Here is an 11,137-nt window from a genome sequence, read left to right as displayed (position 1 = left end):
GGAATTAGGACAGGATTTCAGTGGAAGCGGATTATCCCCTTTCTCTCTTCTCTGAGCACATTTCTTCCTCCAAAGCAGCACATGACAGGCAGGGCAGCAGCCGAGGGGGCTGGCAGGGCAGCTCCCGTGCATGCTGGAGGGGACCAAGCCCCAAGCTCCGGAGGGTTCCCTATGTACCCCATGTGGATGGAGAGGATGGAGCAGGAATAGCAGGAGTGGGCTGGAGGGAGAGCAGGCAGCAGGCACAGAGCTGTGCTGCTGAAGGGGAGGCACAAAGAGCTGTCAGAACAGCAGGGGCTTGTGCTGGCGACGGCTGCAAATGGAGATGGAAAGGGCTGGAGAGGAAAGGATGCGACACAGCTGGTCCCCTTCGGCTTTGATCTCGAAAGCAGAGGGGTGTTGGCCACAGAGCAGGAGGGGGGGGTGGGGAGAAGGAGGGTGACTCATAAAAATATTGCTGTTTCCATGAAGATGCAGTTACCTGAGGACAGGAAGGAGGAGGGAACTTCCCTGCAAACGTGGGGGGAGCTGGAAGAAAAAGTCCCACTTGTGTCGAAATTGCCAGCCTCCTTAGGAACACAAAGCTGTTTGCTTTGGAGCCAGCGGGTTGGTTATTTGCTGCGAGTTGCTGGTTTTGAGCAGAGCAGAAGGTGGTTTGTGTGCTTGTTGCTTCAGGGCAAAGAGAAAAAAAGAGAGAGGGGGAAAAAAAAAAGGAAGAGCTGATTTTCTCAGAGAACCTGTGTGGTGGAGATGTCTGTGGAAGAGAAAAAGAGACATCTCCTTCCTGCTGGCCGGGTGAGGGTGATAATCCAACCCTGAGTTGCTGGGGAGAAGTCAAGCACACCCCTGAGTCTTCATTTGGAGGCTTTGACCACGGGAGGGCTGAGGTTTTGCCTTCCTGACCGCCGTGGGGAGAGAGTTGTGGTTTACTCACAGACAGATAGGTTCACTCTGTGAACCTGTCCCTGCACCTCCCCAGCTGCAAGAAGGAGCGCAGGAGGACACGAGAAGGATGGGTGGACATGGCTGATGCCTGCCCTTCACCAAAGCGAGCTCAAACTTTCTCTTGCTTCTTCCCCTCCCCCCCATGAGCCCGTGGGGGATTCCAGCTCACGGAAGCCTCACGGCAGCGCAGCACCCGCTCTTCATTTTCATCCTGGAGGCAAAAAAACCCAAACCCCAAACCACCCCACAACAAACCCAACAACCCCCCAAAAAAAAATCGCTGGAAATAATGCTTCATCACTCTGAAGGTCCTGACACCAGCCTTAACCACCACATCACGAACCTCCTGTCGCAATTGTGATCTGCGTATGTGTCAAATCTTGCCTCGCAGATAAAAGCTGCTCCGCAGGCACCTTTTGTACTTAAAATACGGAGCCTTTAGAATGTGAAAGAAACAACAAAATGTAGGACGCCACACAAAGCTGACCCACTGGGGACTGGGGTGGGGGGGGAGGGGGGGGGAAGGGGGGTGGTGGTGGTGGGGAGAGAGAGGGGGAAAAAAAACCCCGCAAGAAGGAGGGCTTGACACACAAAAATTGTTTTGTTAACAAAGCATCATTGTTCGACTCTGAATCGGTTTGACTGGAGTGGTAGAAACACCCCATCTGGAGACAGATGGAGAGTTTTCTGGCTAAAGAGACGGCGGGGAGGAGGGATGGCTGACAACCCAGCAGATAGCATTGTCTGCTGCTACCTTGGCAATGGGGAGGAGAAAGGGTGGGTGGCAGATTAGGCGTCCCCTTTGCAACCCGCTGCCCGCCGCGCCGGCTCCTCCTGCGCCCTGGGCCCCGCGCCCGGAGGGAGGGAGATGTGCGCCCAGGTTGGCAGCTCACGCTCTGGGATAATTCTCCCTCTCTTCTGGCAGGGTTGGATGGATGCTTTTGGGGACTGGGGAGGTGTCTGGGGAGGTGATGAGTAGGTGTGTGCCCCTCCAAGGTGCTTTTGGTGCCTGCCACAGTGGTGAGGTGGTACCATGCCCCTTGTGTGCTGTGCTGGGGCTTTGTGTGATGTGGTTTTACAAGCACTGGGGGACCAAAGTAGAAATGGTTTCCTGAAGCCTTGCTCCTACTCTCACATTGCTTTTACCACTCACTTCCAGGAGAGCAGGATTTGGGCTGCTGGGAGGATGCTGAGTGGAAGCCAGTACAGGCAGAGCTGTGGAGAGTAAAGCTGGTGACAGCAGCACTGAGAAGCTGGGACATGCACTGAGGTGCCTGGGTGACCCAGCAGGGCTGCAGGCCTCCTGAAGACCAGCCCTTTGAATCGCCCTGGCCACCTTGCTGAGGTTGGGAACCAGTGGGGGGAAATCTCTGCATGAGCGCCTGGGGCCTCTTAGCTCCAGCACACACTGACTGTGAGGTGGTTTCTGGCAGCAGGCTCTGCTGGCTCAGGGTCTGCTCGCCCAGAGCTCACCAACAGCCCCTGCTTCCTCTGCTGCCTTCCATGCCTGATGGGAAACTCTGGGGTGGGTTCTGCTCCTGCCAGAGCTTTGAGGGATCGTATCCTGCCCACCCTATCTGAATTCCTGATTACTTGCTAATTGCTTGACACACTCTACTTGCAATGCAGGAGACAGGCTCACGTCATCCTCTGTGGTTTGCCAGGGGAGAGTGTGAACCTCTCTTTGACTTGCCTTGAAATAGATGAAAAAGAATAGAGCTCGATATGATTAATGTGAAAACTTCAGCTTGGTTTCTGTCCTTGGCATCTGGGCTTTGCTCCTCTTAGCATCACTCTGCCTTGGTTTTTGAGGGTTGGGCTCACGCAGGGGCATCTGAGAGCTGATGTTGTGGGGCTGTGGTGGGCTGGATGCTCCTCTGCAAGGTCTGTCCATAATCCCCAGCCACTGGAGACATTTTGGGTTTGTGCAGCAGTCACGGAAGGATTCAGGTGGTTGCCTCCAGGCACTGCTGAGATAATACCTCAAGGGCTCCTATTCAAGCCCACTGGGGCCTTTACATTTGCATGGTGGAAATATATTCAGATGCACCATGGCTTTTCACCGAGCCCAGATGAGCCAGGCCAGCTCAGCCCACTCCATCCGGGCAGGCAGTTGCCCATGCAGAGGGGCTCAGGGGACTGTCACAGCTTAGACACAGCCCTGACAAAAAAAATGTAAGTAATCAAGTACAAAATGGCTTTGGGGGTTGAGCCTTGAGACTGTAGCAGCAGCATGGCAGTGGCAAGGGATGTCCTGCTGGTGCCCTGGTGTCCCCACACCCATCCAACACGTGCCTGTGAGCTTGCAGAAGTTGATGCAGTATTGACCTCCCTGCCTGGCTCTCCAGGTCTGCCTCCTGCATCCCCTGCTCTGAATGGATCCTGCCTGGTCCCAGCAGTGCCCAAGATGGCCCAGAGGGACATGGCATGGGTAGGAACTTGAGGGTAGTGGGAAGTTCTGTGTCACTCATGTTGTTCAGTTCAGGAAGTCCCAAAGTGCTTGCCTCCATCCTGGCACCACAGGCAACTTTAGGACGAGGGAGAAGAAGTGAAGGGGATCACGGAGTGTAACCGAACACAGGGGCTGGAGCAAACCAGTTCAGATCTGTTTATCTGAGCGTTTTTGTAACGTGACATGATTGTCCCAGAGGGAAGGCACATGGAATTTGGAGAAGCAGAATGCTTGGACAGCCAGAACCTACTTTTTCAGCCATTTGTCTGACCCAGGCTGCTGGGAACACTGTTCCCATAGCTTGCCCCCCAAAAGCATCAATTTGCTGTCTCCAGTTGTAGGCCTGCTGCAGGCAGGGACCACACCAGATACACCACACGGGCAAGAGAGAGGAGGTGACACAAGGCTGGAAGGTTCAGCTCATGCCCTGGCTTTTGGTGCCAGGAGGCCAGCCAGAGTGCAGACCCCCCTGCCATGCACTGCCTGCCCTGGAATGAAGAGATGGAGCCCAGACTGGTGGTCATGCAGCAAAGGACCCTGACACATGCACAGTGGCAGGCCAGGATGCTGTTTGCTTTACCCTACCACTTGGAAAGCAAAGTAGGTCCCTGGGGACCCAAGTGCCATCCACCCCACCTCCTGCATAGCTCCATCCCCACCATCCCCATCTCTGCATGGCATGAAATCTTTCACCTTGCCTTCCCCTGTGCAGAAAGGGGAGAAAAATCAGCACGAGAGCTCTCCTGGGGAGCAGGAGGGATGAATTCACCTTGCTGAGAGGCGAGGGAGCCGCTGGATAAGAGGCGCTGGAACGAGCGCAGAGCAGATTAATCTGCAGCAGCTTCAGCGCCGCTAATCAGCGGTGTGAAAGCTCTCGGGGAGGTCGGGAGGCTTTCGGGTGGCATTGCAGAGGCAGCTCCTGCCTGCGCAGGCAGCAGAGCAGCCAGGTCGCTCCTCTCTGCCTCCCAAACGCCTCCTGCGCCGGGCTCTGTGAATCAGCATTTCTGCAGCTGAAAAACAGAGACAAGCAGGGAAAGGCAGGGAGGCTGCTGGGGAGCAGGGAGCCTGGCAGGGACCCCTTCTGTTGGGGGACCTCGTCAAAAACGGGCTGAGGGGGGGTGTCCTGCTGTGGATTTGCAATCTGCTCCCTCTTGGGTTTTTGATGGTTACCACCGTGCACCCCTCGTGTGTGTGTGTGGTGAGGTAAACAAGCACTGTGAGCAATGCCTTCCCTTCTGACACAGCAATGCCTCCCCTTCTCACACAGCAGTGCCTTCCCCTTCTCACACAGCAATGCCTTCCCTTCTCACACAGCAATGCCTCCCCTTCGCACACAGCAATGCCTTCCCCTTCTCACACAGCAGTGCCTTCCCCTTCTCACACAGCAATGCCTCCCCTTCTCACACAGCAATGCCTTCCCTTCTCACACAGCAATGCCTTCCCTTCTCACACAGCAATGCCTTCCCCTTCTCACACAGCAATGCCTTTCCCTTCTCACACAGCAATGCCTTCCCCTTCTCACACAGCAATGCCTTCCCTTCTCACACAGCAATGCCTTCCCCTTCTCACACAGCAATGCCTTCCCTTCTCACACAGCAATGCCTTCCCTTCTCACACAGCAATGCCTTCCCTTCTCACACAGCAATGCCTTCCCTTCTCACACAGCAGTGCCTTCCCCTTCTCACACAGCAATGCCTTCCCCTTCTCACACAGCAATGCCTTCCCTTCTCACACAGCAATGCCTCCCCTTCTCACACAGCAATGCCTTCCCTTCTCACACAGCAATGCCTTCCCCTTCTCACACAGCAATGCCTTCCCCTTCGCACACAGCAATGCCTTTCCCTTCGCACACAGCAATGCCTTCCCCTTCGCACACAGCAATGCCTTCCCTTCTCACACAGCAATGCCTTTCCCTTCTCACACAGCAATGCCTTCCCCTTCGCACACAGCAATGCCTTTCCCTTCTCACACAGCAATGCCTTTCCCTTCGCACACAGCAATGCCTTCTCCTCACTCGTCCCTTCCCTGCCATAGGTGACAGGGGAATGTGACAAGCTGGTGCTGGGAGAAGGCATGAAAGCGATGCAGCTCCTGAGCAGAGGACCTGGGGAGATCCAGTTACAGCAGTGGGGTTAGAACAAAAGAGATTTGCCTCCAGGATCAATTCCTCTCCATTTCCCGGGCTGTGCGTGTGCCTGCACGCACCCAGCAGCCTCTGTCTCTGGCACTTGGTGCTGCCGGCTGTGCTGCATGAGCAGCTCCAGGCCTAGCCAAGCATTGGCCTCCAAAGGTCTCCAGTGCTCCAAAATGCTATTTTTTGTCCCCCCTTCTCAAACCAGAGAGAGCAGGGCGATCCCCTGGGACAGGCCTAGAAATAGCAAGGTCAGGCTGGGTTTTGCAATGCTTGAAAACCAGGAGCAAAGCTGGGCGGTCGGTGGTTACCAGAGATCCAGCTCTGCCAAGAGCCGACCCAGTGTAATGCTGAGCTCTGGATGTGGGGCTCAGTATGCTCATGGTCCTCACTGGTGGCTTTTGAGATGTTTGGAGGTGACACCTCCCTTCCATGACACAGCTGGCAGTGAGCAAAAGTGGAACCCCTAGAAAGCCTGTTCTGTGACTTAAAGGCTGTGCCAACATTGACCAAAATGCCATTGCCATCCCTGGAGGGGTTTCAAAACTGTGTAGATGTGGTGCTGAGGGATGTGGTTTAGTGGTGACTTGGCAGTGCTGGGTTAATGGTTGGTCTTGATGATCTTAGAGGTCTCTTCCAACCTAAATGGTTCTGTGATCCTAACCCACAGAGCTGGTGGGGCTGGGAGCGCGGCGAGCATTTCACACGTGCCTCAGGATCAGGTTGAGGAATTAGCTGGGTCCAGCACCCTGGGGTGCTTCTCATGCCTTTTGGGGAGGGATTTGGCTTACTTGGGGTTGGGTTTTGTTTGGCATATTGCCCCCAAATGCCGCTGGGGATGAGCTGTGGAGAGCACAGATGTGCATCCCAAGCATACCGCAACGAGGCTCCTGATTTAAGGGCTGTGATTAACCTCTTTCCAACAATTGCTAACCAGGTGCAGAATTGTAATGGGAAGAGGAGAGAGCGCAGTGAAAGCAGCCAGTTCTGCTCTGTCACCTGGAAATGCACACGGATGCCATTTTCTGCCTGGAAAACAAGCAGGGGTTGGGATGTGTAAAAGGGTGCAGGGACACCCCATTTGTATCAGCACTGCCCTGTGGCTGCTTCCCAGAGCCTGCCTTAGCTTGGAATCCTGCAAACAAGGCATTGATACGATGTGAATCCGGCACAGGGCGTGCTGGTGTGTGGGATGATGGGCTGTGTGCAAGGGTGCTACATAGGAATGAGGCAGAAAATCACCCTGGAGTTTATAGAATGAGCACAGAATGGCTTGGGTTGGAAGGGACCTTGATGGTCATCTAGTTTCAACCCTCCTGCCATGGGCAGGGACACCTCCCACTAGACCAGGTTGCTCAAAGCCTCATCCAGCTTGGTCTTAAACACTAACAGGGATGAGGCATCCACAGCTTCTCGGGGTAAGCTGTTCCAGTGTCATCCTCATAGTGAAGAACTTCCTAATGTGCAATCTAAATCTACCCTGCTCTATGGTTTAAAACCATTACCCCTTATCCTGTCACCACAGGCCCTTATGCATACAGATTTCCTGCCCTTCATCTCAGGAGTCTGAGCTGGAAAAGCACCAACTCCTGGTGGCCTCTGCCAGGTGTTCCTGCATGCAGGCAGGATCCATGACCTGCACATGTAGCTGTGAACTTGGATGTACCCAGCCCAGGTTTCTGTGGCACCTTGCTTTTTGGAGGAGAAAAGCAGTGTTCCGTGCTTAGGCATGAGAAGGAAGAGCCACTGCAGCCTGCCCTGAAGCAGGAGCTGCCAGGCTTGCTCATTTTCAGGAGATGTGGCCTCTCTGGGACTCAGGGCTTCTCTGCCTGGGACTGACACTGGCCTCCCAGGTCTGCTTCTTGTGTGTGACACTCACAAGTGCTGTATCTCACCCCAAATACCAATCCTGTCGTGGTGGGGTTTGGAACACTTTCCAAGCTGCCTGCTGGCCAGCCAAGCACTGTGGTGCCTGTGCGTGCAAGGGCTTCTGCACCTTGCTTTTGGAGGGATGGACATCTACTCCTGCTCCAGCCACTGGCTGGCTGCTTTTAGTGCCCTTCCCTTATAACCTCTTTCCCTTTCGATCTCCCCATCTCTTAATAACCAAATCCCTGTGTTTTGGCCCCAAAGAGGAGGCTGTAGCCTGAATTTCACACTGGGGCATCCCCGGGCAGGGAGCAGCGGTTGTTGCGCTCCAAACACTTTGCAGAGTCAAGAGCTGTCGTGTCCCTGGGGGGAACAAGAGGGAGAGAGCGGGATGGGGAGCTGGGAAAAAATGGGAGCACCCAAAGCAGGCGAGTGGCTGGGCTTGAGAGATGTGAGAAGACAGGAAAACTTATTCAGGACAATTAATAGCCGCTACAAGCAAGGGTTTAAAGTGAACCCAAAGCCTGGGGGGGGGGGGGGGGGGGTAGGAAATGAAGTGGCTCACCATTGGTATTTTATTGCTTAATTTTTGGTTTATTTTGTATTTTATTTTGTTTTATTTTGGTTTGTTGGTGGTTCCCCCCCCCCCCCCCCCCCCCCCCCTTTATGATATGCTAAATGCAAATAAGCAATTCTTACCGAGCTGGAGAGGGAGGCAGGGAGGCAGGGAGGGGATGGAAGACATGCTGGGAAAAGTGAGTGGGATCTAGGTTTTCTTGCCTCTTTCACTGAATTACTGGCAGGCCTTTTGTAACATCTGTTAAAAATAAAACAAACATTCATTGCCATTTCTCGCTGCCTGAGATGGCTCCTGAAAAAAAAAAAAGGGGGGGGGGGGGGGGAAGAAAGGAAAAACCCCAAAAAAATTTCAACCTGTCCAGGAATTTGTCTTGAAAGTTGCCCTCCCTCTCCTCACGCCTCCTCTTCTCCAAGGGAGATTTCCTTCCTGGACTTCCCAGGGGCTCCATTAGCCCCACATTAAAGCCTTTTTGCTTTGCTCTGAAACTCTCCATCGGAGTAAAAGGAATTCTAATAAACCACTGGGAAGACTCTTGCTATTCACTCTTTCCATGGAAACACGGCGCTGCCTCGGAGCAGAGCTCCTCTCCACAGAGCCTGGGTCACGGCAGGAGGAGACCAAGGAGGGATGGAGAGATGGTTTCCATTATAAGAGACCTTTTGAGAGAAATAATCACTGCTCTCCCACCAAGGAAAAGCCTTCGAGACGATGGGGGCCTCGGCACGCCGCGGGAGCGGGGCTGGCCTCGGGGCGGGGGGTGGTGTGAAGTGGGGATGTGCTGAGTGCTGAGGAACTCATTAAAACATCTGATGAGTGGAAATGAAGGCACCCAGAACCGATTCCTCTGTCTTGATGGGACGCAAGAGACCAGGAGAGTGGATGGACCTGTGGTGCTGTGGGCAGAGGCTGCAGGGGAGCTTGGGTGCTGTGAGGGGACAGGGTCACGGGAGGACATTGGTGGCTCCTTTCTCAGGGCTGTGCTGCACCAGCTAAATGTCACAGAAGGCCTTTTAGAAGGCCATAATATTTGCCCTGGGAAGGGTTTTCTCTGGGTCCTGGGCAGGAGCTGATCCAAGGAGGTCAATGCAATGTCCACCCTACCCAAAGTGACTGTGATAGAATTAATTTGGAGGCTCCTTGCAGGCACAGTCGTCCCAAGGGTTGCTGCTGCAACACCACAAGATGAAGGATTTATTTTTTAAGTGTGAGGAAGCTCGTTAGAAATAGCCCAAAGGGCAAAGTTAGCAAATGAAAATCCATTGGATCCGCTCAGAGCTGGTGCATGGAGCCTGATGAGAGCTGGGGCAGGACTGCCTGCTCCCTGCCTGCACGGAGCTGCGGGCACAGGGTGGGCAGTGCTAGGTGTCACTTGGGTCAGGGGATGGGAGCAATCGTTTGGGATCATTGGCAACATCAGCCAGGAGGAGGGATGAGAGGAAGAGGGATGAGGAAGAGCCAGCTCAGAGCATCCCACATTGGCACTGGGGATGTCCCAGGGCCAGCAAAGCACAGCAGGGTCAGAGAGAGGGGAGGCTGGTGGGGAAAAGCTCATTTTTCTCAGCACAGAGGAGGAAGCCTTATCTTTGTAGGTCGAGGTGGCAAGACACTGAGGAAACCAAAATGCCTTTGTTTTAGCAGCTCCAGAAATGACATTGCAATGAGTCATTATTTTATAGCCCCCTTGGGGCAGGAGGTGGAGGAGTTACCTCCAGGGAAGCCTCCAACTTTGATTGGCAAGGTGAGACCTGCACTCCTGGCAGGGAGGATGGGAAGAGGCTTTTAGATGCTGGTCTTGTTGGATCTGTGGTAGCTCAGGGTGGGATTTTCTCTGTGGAAGCAGGTGATGAATGCACAGGGCATGGGGCCACATTCACACCTGGGGCGGGGAGGGGGGGCTGTGAGTCATTCAAGGGGATGCTCTGGAGCTGACTTTCATCAAGAGGATGGAAACTTTCCCATCTACACAAGTGCAGCACCATCCCTCTGAGCTTGGAGGCTTTAACGAGTTTTAATTGCTGTGGTAGGCGATGGTCTCCCACCCAAATGGCAGCTGGGCAGAGACAGACGTGGCCTTGTCACGCAAATGGAGGTGATGTGGGTGCCACCACCTCAGAAGTGCTGAGAAATCATCAAACCAGCCTTTGTGAACCCATAAATTTGAGTCACAGGACTATGAATCTGCCAGGAAAAAAAACAACAAACACCGAAGTGTTTGGTGGTGATTTCATTTGCATGTGGGGTTCTCAGAAGCTTGTGGTTTCAACCTTGGTCCTCACCACAGCGAGGTCAGGGTTTGAGAAGTGCAGGGCTGAGGTTCTCCTGAGATCACAGGACTCCTGGAAGGGGGGATTTCAAACGTACCAGAGCCAGGGAATGACTTGGATGGAGCAGACTGCTGACCTGGTGGGATTGTAAGAAAAAACTAACAAATACTTAGCCTTCTCTGAGTCCCAGAGGAGAAGCTGGAAGTGATGTCCGTTAGACAGGTCCCACCTTGGATTTACTAGGGCAGCAGTCCACAGCCTGTGGTGCCAAATGATGGAAAAGCTCTTCCCTGTGAAGGGCAGAGTGGGATCAGTGGTTGTGGGGAATAAACACTGAGTCCCAGGGGGGCCATGGCATCCTGGCTTGCTTTGCCATCCTGCAGAGGCACGTGTGAAGTTGGAGGTGTTTGGGAGCATAGTGTGGTGTATTGGCTGTAAACAACCAGGCTGGGGCTGAAATGGAGATGGGGATGGAAATCAGGATGGAGACAGGGATAAGACTGGGGAGAAAAGGAACCAGGGACATGAGAGCAAACAGCCTGTTTTGGCAGATGCTGGGTCTCCTTATGAGGTCTGGTCTGTTTTGCAGCTTGATGCCTGCTATCTCAAGTAATTAACAGGGAAAAGAGAGGGTCTGGTTATCCATCCTTCAAGAGCAAGGGGTTGAATTGAAAGGCAGCACCTTGGAAGTGGATCAAATAGCTCTCCAGCCCCCTGCGTATGGCTCAGCAGCTCGCTGCCTTGCTGCGTTATCAAGGTGAACAGCTTTGGTTCAATTAGAGAGAGGCTCAGAGTGGAGTCGTGGGAGGAGGCAGGGCTGGGCGTTTGCACCCTTTAGGCAGGGACCAACACACGGAGCTGCACGGCAGCGACCTCGGTCAGCCTGCATGGGCACT

Source organism: Melanerpes formicivorus, unplaced genomic scaffold (genome assembly GCF_026170545.1).
Source record: "Melanerpes formicivorus ecotype bairdi unplaced genomic scaffold, bMelFor1.0.p_v2 SCAF_14, whole genome shotgun sequence".
Taxonomy (NCBI): Eukaryota; Metazoa; Chordata; class Aves; order Piciformes; family Picidae; genus Melanerpes; species Melanerpes formicivorus.
Note: the sequence above shows the minus strand (reverse complement) of the source record.